This window comes from Triticum aestivum, chromosome 5B (genome assembly GCF_018294505.1).
Source record: "Triticum aestivum cultivar Chinese Spring chromosome 5B, IWGSC CS RefSeq v2.1, whole genome shotgun sequence".
In the NCBI taxonomy this organism is placed as follows: domain Eukaryota; kingdom Viridiplantae; phylum Streptophyta; class Magnoliopsida; order Poales; family Poaceae; genus Triticum; species Triticum aestivum.
In genome coordinates, this window is record NC_057807.1 from 549,987,977 (window position 1) to 550,000,247 (window position 12,271).

General features: G+C 44.3%; 1 pseudogene; it reads left to right on the forward strand.

Moving 5' to 3' along the window:
• Positions 1 to 1,179: 1,179 nt before the first annotated feature.
• On the forward strand, positions 1,180 to 9,398 carry LOC123116881 (probable protein S-acyltransferase 20; annotated as a pseudogene).
• The last annotated feature ends 2,873 nt before the right edge of the window (positions 9,399 to 12,271 follow it).

Consider the following 12,271-nt stretch of genomic DNA (forward strand, 5'->3'; position numbering starts at 1 on the left):
GTGCAGAGTGATCAACATTCTGTGAAGGTGATAATGAATCTCCTATTGTATCTTTGCATGTCTCCATGACCAGAACTGTTACTCTCCTCATGGTTAGGAATATTATTATCAAGAGCAGAAGCATCTGGAGAGGGACAAGTATTGATCCAATAAGGGTGCCTCCACCACTGCTCTCCCCCTCTTGTCCTACTTCAGGTGGGGAAAGAACAATGTCAGCGTCATTGGCTGATCCAAGATAATAAGGTTCATGTTCACGAAAGGTCACAACCATACTCATAAAGAACCGACGTTTAGAGGGACACCAACACCTATAGCCCTTTTGAGAAGGAGAATAGCCCATAAAGACACATTTGATGGCACGAGGATCTAATTTCCCAACAGAATTTCAATAATCATGCACAAAAGAAACACAACCAAATACCTTTGGAGGGACCACAAAATCATTTTTGTATTCAAAAGACACTCAGCTGGAGACTTAAACTCACGTGTGCGTAGAGGTATACGATTTATTAAATATGTTGCTGTTTCTATTGTCTCCCCCTAAAGAAACTTAGGGACATTCATGGTGAACATGAGTGAATGAGCAACTTTAAGTAAATGCCTATTCTTACATTCTGCAACACCATTCTGTTCTGGTGTATTAACGCATGTAGTTTGATGTTCAATGCCATGTGATGGAAGGAACTGTCCAAACTCCATGTTAACATATTCAGTACCATTGTCATAACGTAAGGTTTTTTATAGTTGTTCCAAACTGGTTTTGAATGAGAGTACACAAATCTTCGAAAATAGGGAACACATCACTTTTATGCTTCAAAAGGTAAAGCCAAGTGTAACGACTAAATCCATCAATGAAAGTCACCCATGTCCAGAAACAGAATAAACCTCACAGGGCCCCCAAACATCAGAATGTATTACTTCAAATGGTTTATGACATCGCAAACCCCTGCTAGGATAGATGCCCCTTGTATGTTTTGCTAATTCACATGCGTCGCATACAAGGGATTCTCTAGGACACACGTTAAAGAGAGAGGGATAAATACGTGACATAGCAACAAAAGAGAGGTGTCCCAATCTTCGGTGATGAAGTAACAATTCTTGAGTAGGACTGTAGGAGACATGCAAGTTGCAAGAGAAATTTCATCTCCCCCTTCATCAAGATAGTAGAGTCCCTCATGCATGGTCCCAGTCCTGAGAACTCTCCTTGTCCCAAGCTCCAGAAAAGCACAACATGTAGGATCAAACCAACATCTACAATTGAGAGCTCTAGTGATGGAGCTAACTGATAATTGGCTGATAGGAAATTTAGGAACATGCAGAACTGGTGATAAGGACAATGTCTTGGTACACTGGACGGTTCCACGTTCTGTAATAGGTGCCATGGAACCATGAGCAACACGAACTTTGTCCTTACCAGAGGTAGGTGTGTAGGAAGTAAACAAGTTTGAGGCTCTTGTTATGTGGTTAATTAGTAGCTCTAGTATCAATTATCCATGATTTTGAATGGGCTTAGCGGGATTCCATATATACCTTGGGTGATGGCATTAAAGCTAGAATCAACTTTGGAGAAACCTTGGGACGAAGATGAGCCTTCAAAGAGTTTGAGCTTGGATTTGAAATCCTCAAGAGCTTTCATATCTACCGCAGGTAGTTCCTTTGCAGATGCATTGTAATTAGCTTGTCTTTTGTTTGAACCCCGAGCTCCCCCCTAGCTGACATCTCCCTTTATCCCACCAAGGTGGATAACCATGCAACTCAAAACAATCACCCTTGGTGTGTCCTTTTCTGTTGCAATGGTCACAAAGCAACTTGCTTTTATCGACCTTACCAAAGGAATTTGTAGCACGGCGTGGTTGTATGGATAATGCAGCATGAGCATCTGCACGCTCCTGACCCTCCTCCTTCGGTTGTGCCAAACGAGTCTCCTCCTCAATCATGCTAGAAATAATATCATCAAGACTAGGCCACTCAGGCATTGCAAATATGAATTGACGACAAAGGTTTATTTCCTGGTCTAGGCCATCTAGAAAGAGCTTGCTCACAAACGACTCAAATCACACATGATGAATTGCCAAGTCATCCTTGTGAACAGGTTCAAAAGGGTGATGATAATGCAAGTCTCTGTATAATTTTTTTACTTCACCTGCATACTCTGTTACAGATCTTGAGCGCTGCTTCAAATTAGTTAACTCATGCATGATACGGGTGGCTTGCATTTTATTTGTTTTCCCTGCAAATTGTTTCTTCAAAGATGACCAGACCTCACAAACAGTGTCCATGCCTTCCACTTGTTCTCTAATTGTTGGTTCCATACTTCCCAACAGCCATACTAGTACTTTATCATTGATTTGTTTCCTGCCCGCACTGCCTTTCTCCAAACTATCTTCATTGCCAACAAGTAAATAATCATACTCATTGGCACTCAAAATCAATTTGGCATGGCGTGCCCAACTGATGTAGTCACCAGGTCCTGATAGTCTGACTGGATTTTGCTCAAGTGTATGCTTAACTGGCTCAGCAGCACCCTTTGATTGCTGCTGGTGCTCAAGCAGTTTGCTAAATATTTCATACATCTTATGAACACTAGAATCCCCTGTTTTTTTTCTGTACTTGGATCTCCCATGGTTCAATGAGCAAGAATATATTCCAACACTAGTACTTGGTTCTTCTTCTCAAACACGTGCAGCACAAAGAGGAACCAACTAGTACAGCTCAACAATGTGCCAAAGAGTACGGCAATTACTTCAGATTGCAACACTAGCAAATAGTATTATTTAATCCGGCCAGCTGACCTCCAAAGCAGCTCCAGGCAACACCGATACTGCTTCTAAAGCAATAAAAAAACACAGATGCTCAAGGAGTCCGAGAGTCAAGTTGGGGACGAACTACACCTGCTCACGATGCCGGATGGCAGGAGAGAAAAAATTAGCTTGTAGCGGGCGAGGGAGTCCAGACGCCCAGGCTCTATAACTCAACTTGTAGCTGCAGGAGCCTCCCCGATTGTACTGTACTTGATTCAGACAGAATCAAGGTCGCTTCCCAACTCCTACAGCAAAGCCAGCAGCAGAAGCACCTCCAACAATAGGAGCGACACAGTACCGCACCGACGGCCAAACTCAATAGGAATCATAGGAGAACCACACAGGATTCGTCCTGCCCTGATACCATCTTTTTGTGAACTAGGGTTCATGAAGGAGAGGAGACATTGGGAAAAATTCTGGGGTCTTCTACCAATCCCCTTCTCACCTCTCTTCATTTATATTTTTGTTCTTTTACGATGTAGTCCTCATGTCCTTACATAATTACAACTCACATCAACAATAAAACCACCATTATTCAATTTTTTTTCAAAAACCCACCGCCATTGTGGTGACATTTTTCAAAAAACACTCCGCGATGTCCCTCAGTAGGAATAAAGTCTCCCACGTTCTACGATGGTGCGTCTAGTGTCATCGTAGGGCATGTGGAGGTGTATCTCCTTCGGATCTCACGGCATTCAGTTGGTGCTGGTTTTTCTGTGGACTGTTTGGGGCCAGTGTTCGTTCGTCTTCGCTTGGGTGTTTATAGGTTTGATCCTTCCAATCTATGATTTTTTTCATCGGCCTTAACACGACGATTTTCAACTGTCTACTGCAACAAGCTTTGCCCAGCTTCAGCGTGGGAGGGGCAATAATGGCGGTGCCTTCAGCTCACTCTAGTGTTTTTAGTCGCCGCTAGGTGGTCAATGGACATGGTTGTAATTTATATCACCTCTAGTGTTCTTTGTACTGCCATGATCGAAAATGAATATATTGAAAGTTTCTCCTGCAAAAAAAAAGTAGGCAAAAACATGTCGAAACAGAAAAGCGGATGGAACCAACAAGACTATGATAATCCACCATAATGCCAAACAAAGCCTAGAACGCACGAAAACCTGCCGAACAAACATACTTGGCATGGTTCTCTCCTCTTGAGAAATCGTACACACAAAAGTCTTGCCACGCAGATGACTATGAGACTGCCACACGGACTCCAAGCAGTTCACACAACCGGCACACATCCGCAAGCTTTGCGTCTCACATCCAATTTCGTGCAGCAACTCATCCAGCTCCATCTCCGGAGAGGCCTGCGCCGGGGATTACAAGGCCACTTCTTCCTACTATCCAGATCACGCTGGTCCGGTCCCTGACCGAGCCGGCGGCCGTCCGGACCGCACTGAGCAGCGCGCTGGTCCCTTTTCCATGCACCGGGCCGGTGAGGCAAAAGCTCGGTAACCGAACGATGGCATGCGTGCGTTATCGTTCATGGTGTATGCGTGCAGCATGTAGAAGCTGGAGTACGTGTTGCTGCTGCGTCTCGACGGCATCTCTTGTTCGACTCCGAGATCACTGGCCATGAACGAGATCAACCATCTCCGCCGAATACAGAGCTAACAGAAAACGGGAAATCAGGCCACGGCGGAGACGCGAACGCTGCCATCCCAACGTTCGTCGACCGCTACCCTACATCGTCGCCATGATCGTTTTAGTATCGTGCCATCCCACGATCACTAAGACCAAGTCGCGGCTTAGCTTGTTTCACTAATTGAGGAAAATCCTAACTGACGAATCTGCACTTTAACAGCTACTGCTGACGAAACTGAATTTTTCTGAAACTTCGACAACAACTGGTGGTAACTGACAACATGGTGATCGGAGGGACGGCACGGGGCGTGCGTCCGTGTGCGCTAAGGTCGCCGTCGCGTCCGTGCGCTTGTTTCTGCCGTCATCCTCGGTGTCCGCGGTGGTCGCGAGCGGGAGCGCGAGCAGATTGTGTCAACTTTGAAAGCTTAGACGAGCCTACCATGCAGACCCATCAACCGGCTCAGCTCGACTTGTTTCCAACCCGAGGAGCAGCCTGTAGCTAGATAGTGAGCGATGACCTTTGTTTTTCCACAGGAATGATGAAAGGCGGTAACTACATTTTTCCCAATGCCTCTCAATACAATTACCGGACATCTCACATGGGAAATAGTTCTTGAAACCAGACGCTACGGGGAAGAACAAAATAGGGATATAGATTATACCATGGTGGCCAGGGTGCCAATTGTTGATTGCATTGCAAGAGATGTTGTATCTTGATACGGGCAAGTAATTGCCATGTGAAGCCTAGCTGAATGATATAGCCTGCAGGTTACACAATTGAATGTCATGGCTTGTACATTTCTCAACCACCGTACCAGGGATAAAGAGAAACACAAACGTGATGCACCACAATGTGAGGACGCTTCGTTTGAAATGTGCGACAAGCAGGGTGAGCCATCCCAAAACTTGTACTCCATCCGTTCGACAAGATAAGAGTATTTTTTATACTAGTGTAGTGTTAAAAGCGCTTTTATATGGTGGGACGCAGAGAGTATTAGAATCGAGGATGCTTACTTAGATCCACTATTGGCTCTTCCATTAAACGTGAAATAAAATTTATAGAAATTGAAGAAATGAGCACAAGACCAGAGCACACTTATTGAGACTGATATCGACTTATTACGAAGCCATCGTTTCGCGTGAATCCAGTCAAGATCAATTTCCAGAGCCTTTCAAAGCTTGATATAGAGGATGTACCGAAAACGGCCGCGCAAAAGCTTGAGCACCATCCTTGTTGGATTTCACTCAAGAGGGGTCATATGAAAAACAACATATATATATGATCGAAACAAGTTAGGTAGATTCATATGCCACGCGTCTTGACCATCAGATTTCTTGGTGTGAGTGGCGCGAGGTCACATCACATCATCAATCGTGTAGATAGGGCGACAATTTTTGCCATGAAGGTGTCTTTGGGTTGCTATATATACTAGTAATTTGTACGTGCTTTGCACGTAGCTGATTACGTATAAGCATGGTACTAAATTAGTGTAAAAAACTAAAGCACACATATATTATGATTAATTTTTTTTATAGAAGCTTCAAATGGAGATATCCGATAGGCATCTGTGGAATCATTTTTGGGCTTCGCAAGGCCGGATAACAACTATTCCCCAAAAAACATAGTACAATGATTTTCTTAATATGAAACATTGGATATAATCTTTGCCCTTTTATATATATATAAATTGTTTAGGAAGTCCTTCAATTTATTGGACTCATACTAAAAACTTATTTTTTTAGAAAAATGATGTGAAAAAAGAAGTACAATTAATAATAAATTTTCACCTTCGCAAGCTCATGTCAGCTAAGAAAATAAAAGGAGTCAAAACGTACTCTTTCCTCATAGGTTATTTGCACATTCTCATTCTAATTATCCTAGGTACCTTACTACTTGTTTCAAATGATAAGAAAATGGAAAAGTTCACAATGCATACAACATTGCAATGCTAGGCTCGCATGCTAGCCTCTCGTGAAGCGGTCGATGCATGCATGTAGGCAGGTAGTACGAATTAAATAATTTAGAGGAGCAAGTGTCCAGCCCATAGTGGAAAGATCCAGAACATAGTCAGATGATGGGTCACACAGCGAATTCTAGAAATAGCAGACATAAGTTTGGAGCAGCCACTGTTGATGCGAATCCCGCTGCTCCCAACCGTTAGATTGAGAGCACCAATGATCAGGATTGATATTCTAGATCCATTCAAAACTCGTACACTATATAGTGGTATAGATATATTTTGCAAGGCCTTGTTGAATAATGCAATAAAGATGGCTGTGTGCATCGCTCGATGCAGAGACCGGGGGTAGTCGTCCTTTTTGAGAAAAACTATGCAACGCGTCTTTCTTTTTCATTTCTTCGAATTTACACTACATTTTGGGACCCATATATAAAACATATATGTGAACCTAAACTCCGTTTAATACTAGGCTAAGACGGTCTGAGCCTACACGAACATTCATGTAATTACGTAATCCGACTTTCTTGCAGTTGTTGGACTGTGTGTTGTGCTATGATTATAATCTGCGGTTAGAAAAGAAGCATCAAAGTAGGCAACAACAAGTGAACCAAACACTTAAATAGAGAAAAACAGATGTAACAAACAAGATTACGAGAATCCACCATAATGGGCGAATACAACTTTCAAACTACTGGTTCCCAATGTTGTTCACGCGGCTCCGTCATGTAGAGAATGCAGAGGACGGTCAACAATGTTGGCAAGAACAACGAGTGACCGAGGCGGAGTAGCTACGTGCGAGGGAATGGCTTCCACTGGAGGATTGACTATGGTTGACGTAGTGGTGCTGGCTGGCCAAGGAGCAGATGGACGGGTTGGGAGTGGGCTGTGGAGTGGAGATGTCTGCCAGGGCTCTAGCGTTTCGTGCATTGCGTGCTGGGTTCAGGAGCAGGAGAAGAGCACATACACGGGTACAGTGACGAGCAACGGGAGTTATTGGGCTCGCGTGCAGCTCTCGCCGAACTCAAGCTTTGACATGGCCGAGTTCAAGCTTAGTTTTGTGAGGTTTGACGAGCCTGGACGAGGCAAGTCATGACCCGGCTCGACATGGCTTGTTTCCACCCCTAGCAACAGCCTTAAGCTAGAGAGACATCATTTAGCTTTCTCGTTTTACACGGTGGATGTGTGCTGGATGCTAATTTTTCCCAATACCTCACAATCCGATTACCATTTAGGCATTTCCCCCCCGTGGATAATATATCTTTGATTCCATATACCACAGAAGAACAACAAAGGGGGATGTAGATCATATTGTGGTGGCCAGCATGCTAATTGTTTCATGCATTGCAAATGGAATAGATGATGTACCTTGGGAAATATATAGAGTTGGGCATGTAATGGCCATGTGCTATAGCTAAAAATTATGTATCCTGCAGGTACACGCCATGAATGTCCTGATTTGTAGAGCTCTCAACTACCTTCAGCCAATAATGATAGAACCAGTTTGTTTATGAGCATCGGGATGCCCTCGTAAAGAAAAAACCTCTTGAGATGCAATGCAACACACACCAAGTGCTCAGACTCGTCCAGTCCCACTCCGAGGAGATGGTCGCTGATCTAGCACTAGAGGCGAGCGGTGGTCCTGGACCGGTTGATGGCCCAGGCCTCCACGAGCATGAGGTCCAGTAGGACCCAGGCTAGCACGGCTTCAGACCTCGTGAATGACGCCCGATGTTGTGCACTGCCTTGGAGGCCATCACGGATAATGTCATCATTATTGAGGATGAGCCATTGACACCGAGGTAGTAGGTGAGGCAGCCACATGCCTTGGCGATCTCCGGGAAGGGCTGATAACTCATAAGTGCAGAGGATCAATTTTAGCATTTCCAATAAGTAAGATTGTCGAACCCAACAAGGAGGTAAAGGTAAGACTAATATTCTCTCAAGTTCTATCAACCTTGATCCTGATGCTACTGGATACGCTGAAAGAGCAAACAAAGCCAAGAAGCTAGTCAAGATCAGTGCTCGGAGCATTGCAAAGCTGGACAGAAACTAGGTGATGAAAGTTGCAGCAAAAGCTCGGGCATCATCCTCTGTTCTCCGACCAATAGATGCCCGCCATGGCCATGAAGCTGATATTAGCTCCAGTGGCAATGACAGTGTCAGGAGTAGTATGAGTGTTGATTACAGTGCTACAAAGGAATCGGGGAGTGAGATGACGTTGTCTCCTCTATAGAACTCGTATCCATAGAGTCTTGCAAGCCAGGATGACTATGAGACTGGCACACAGACTGCAAGCAGTTTAAGCAGCCCGGTACACATCCACAAGCTTGCCCCTCATGCTCAATTTCGTGCAGCACCTCATCCAGCTCCACCTCCTGAAAGGCCTGCGCTAGGGATTACAAGGCCACATGTTCCTGCCACACATATAAGTAACAACCCAATGTTCCAGTCAGCCACATCATATGTCAGGGAGAACCGAAGAGCCTCTGTGGTCTAGGATCAAGAGGCTGGTCGGTACATGTCAGTGCCCATGCAAACAACAAGAACAGGACCCAGTGTTGAGCTGCCTGCAAGAAACCGAAGTTTCTTGGCGAATCCAAGTGGTGAACCAGGCAACCATGGGAGAAATCTTGCACCTGCCAACACAACTTCATCAGCGATTCCTTCGGGGCAGCCATCCGAGAGGTTGACGTACATAGGCCAATCAATATTCTTTGGTGGGCCAATCCTGAGCACCACTGGCATAAATGCAGAAAGGAATGAGGCGGGCACAAGAGTGCGTACTGAGACAAGCAGAGATCCCAACCTCCACCAGCGTGACATCCGTGGCGAGAAGGCTCGTACAGGTTCCTTCCCATTGTTTGAGCCTAGGAATTTCTAGAAGAACCTGCTTTGCTGGCAAGTGACCTTGACCGGCTGTTTTACTCCTCTCTACTATGTCGTCTGCTCAAGTGCCACCACCATGATGTCAGGGAACTGCTGAAGTAGTTGACATGGGGCTTCAACGATACATAGATAACGATGCTTTTTAGAGCTTTATTATAGTGAGTGAGGATGGCGCTAACTTTGTTTGATGTTTTACAAACTGACTGATAGTCGCAGTTTTATTTTGCGTGCATTAGGAATTGAGATGTTTTACAAACTGACTGATAGTCGCAGTTTTATTTTGCGTGCATTAGGAGTTGAGATGTTTGATGCGCTTGGCATGTAGTAGAAGAGCTGATTTAACTTGTCCTTGATGTGTAGAACCTTGTGATTTGCCGCCGACTTTGTTCATATTACGGACTTCGGAGTGTTCATTGCAAGTCTCTGTTCTGTTACTGCTGTAATAGTAGCCCACGTGTGAAGGCATTTTCTCCAACTGTCTTGGCGTTTGACTGCTTTATTTTCATGTTAAGAGAATGGAATTTAACTCGGATGATATTGCTTACTGCATAATTGATGTTCATTTTCCAAACTGAATTAGTGAGATGGGTATGATTGCAGTTGAATAATTCTTGTTCTGTATCATGAGTTCATATCTAAATAAACTGTGGCTTATTAGTGCCACCGCATTGCTGTCAACGTGCCAAGGATGTTGCAAAATTCCCTGCGTCTTTGTAAACTTCTCCCTCTGTCCAATAATATTATCAGACGGAGGGAGTACCTATTTGAACATGGCAGGAATAATGATAAGTTAAACTTAGTTTCATTGCATCCATAGATTGTGGATGCTCTAAGGAAGCATCATCTTTTGTGCCATCAGGCTGCGTGCAACAGCCTTTAGCCAGAAAGCCTGTGTTTAATTCTCTTTTCTATACGGGCTGACTTCCTGATCGAAGCAACATCTTTCCCAATACCTCACAATCCGATTACCATTCACCTCGCGGGGGAAAAGATCATGAATCCATATGCCATTCATGGGAGAAGAACAAAGGAGGATGTAGATCATACAGTGGCGGCCAAAGCGTTTCTTTTTCTTTTTGGATGAAGTGGTGTTCTGGGTGTTTGTTGTATGCATTGTGACATATGATGTATCCTGGGGATATATATAGAGAGAGATCTAGGGATGTAATGGCCTAGCTGTAAATTATGCAGCCCTTAGGTACAAACCCGAGTGTCCTGGCTTGTTGTGCTCTCAACCGCATGTAGCCTTGATACAACTGATTTGTTTACGAGCATTGGGATGCCCTCACAGAAGGAAAAAGTAAAACTTGAGAGTCAAGAAAAAAGAAAAACTAATGGTACTTCCTTAGAACCACACGACAATCGTGGTTATCCACTTAAACCTGATATCAACAATAGACGACGGTTCCATAGAGCATCTACATCCCCTCGAGATAAACTCCTATATATCTCCTGTAGGAAAAAATGCTAGCTCTACATAACCCTTTTTAGTCTTTCCGCTCCATTTATATCATGCGAACCAACCTATGATTGGATGGTTAGAAGACCAATGGTATCCATAGTCCACCAGAGTAAATACCATTTCTTTCAAGCGCCTAAGCTAGAAAATCCTCCCCAATTCGAGGGGACGGGCGAATTTTCAATATCTCAACAATGTCCACCGGGAGGAAGTACTGCTGTAACTTCTCCAAGTCCCAGTTGCCACAGAAATCCATAAGCTTTGAGACCCACTTAAGGTGACATCTACCCCCGCGCAGAGATCAGTCCACCTGTAGGTTCATGCGCCACCCAGTGATCCCGCCATATTAGGACTTGCTGGCCAGTGCCAGTCCTCCATACCATGCCTTTTTCAAGAGTACTAGGCCATGGGTGATCGCTTGCCAAGTAGGTGATGGATTTCCCTAAAAGACTGTATCCAAGAACTGCCCATTGGGAAAATATTTCGCTTTTAATAGTCTAGCACATAACGAGATCGGATACTCAAGAATTCTTCAAGCTTGGCGAGCCAGCAAAGCTCGATTAAACATGCGAAAATCTTTGAAGCCTAACCGCCCTTGCTTCTTAGGCCGAGTAATTTTATTCGAAGCATACTAGTGGGTCTTTCTCTAGCCCTTCTACACACACCAATAGTAATGGCGGATCATGCGATTTAAATCATCACAAAGTTCCATAGGAAGTTTAAACACACTCATGATGTAGGTCGGTATGGACTGCGCAACCGCCCTAATGAGAACTTTCTTGCCAGCTTGCGTGGGATTGCCATCATACGCAACAGCCGCTCTGACATTTTTACCTGTAGATTCTGGAATTTCCCTTTTGACGTTCTCCCATCAGGAGTGGGTAGGCCCAAATACTTCTCCTCAAACCCATTTGAAGTGACTTGCAGCAGATTTTTTTACAACTTCCATAGCATCACTAGGGCAGGAGTTCCCAAACAACATAAATCATTTTGTGGGATTCAGGAGCTGCCCAGTAGCAGCTGCATATTTATCTAGTATGCTCCCAACACAATAGTAGCTTCTTTAGCATTTTCTTTAAAGCACAAGAGTGTGTCATTAGTGAATAAGAGGTGAGATATACCTGGCGATCTCCTTGTGATTTTTACTGGTGATAAGGTTCCATCCTCAATGCTCTGATTGATAAGTGCACAGAGGCCATCAGCAACAAATAGGAACAAATAAGGGGATAGTGGATCACCTTGCCGAAGACCACGCGACGGTGCAAACGAATCCAAGATAGCTCCAAATAGCTCTTGCATGAAAGAATCTTGTGTTACAGTCGCCCTCCTTCAACCAGTCGACACGCGAGCGCTGCAACCACATCATTTCTTCTCTATACAGAAGTTCATTCAGCCTATCAGTAGCTTTCCAGATCTCACATCTGTCTACATTCATAAGCATTAGTTCCTCAAGCTGTGTTCTAGATTTGTCAATCCCTTTTGTTACTTCCAAATTCTTCTTTGCTCCAAGAATAAAGCTTAAACATCGTGTATCTGAGAGCAGCGTGGACGTCTCCCAGACACCTTTTTTGTCCGGCTACTTC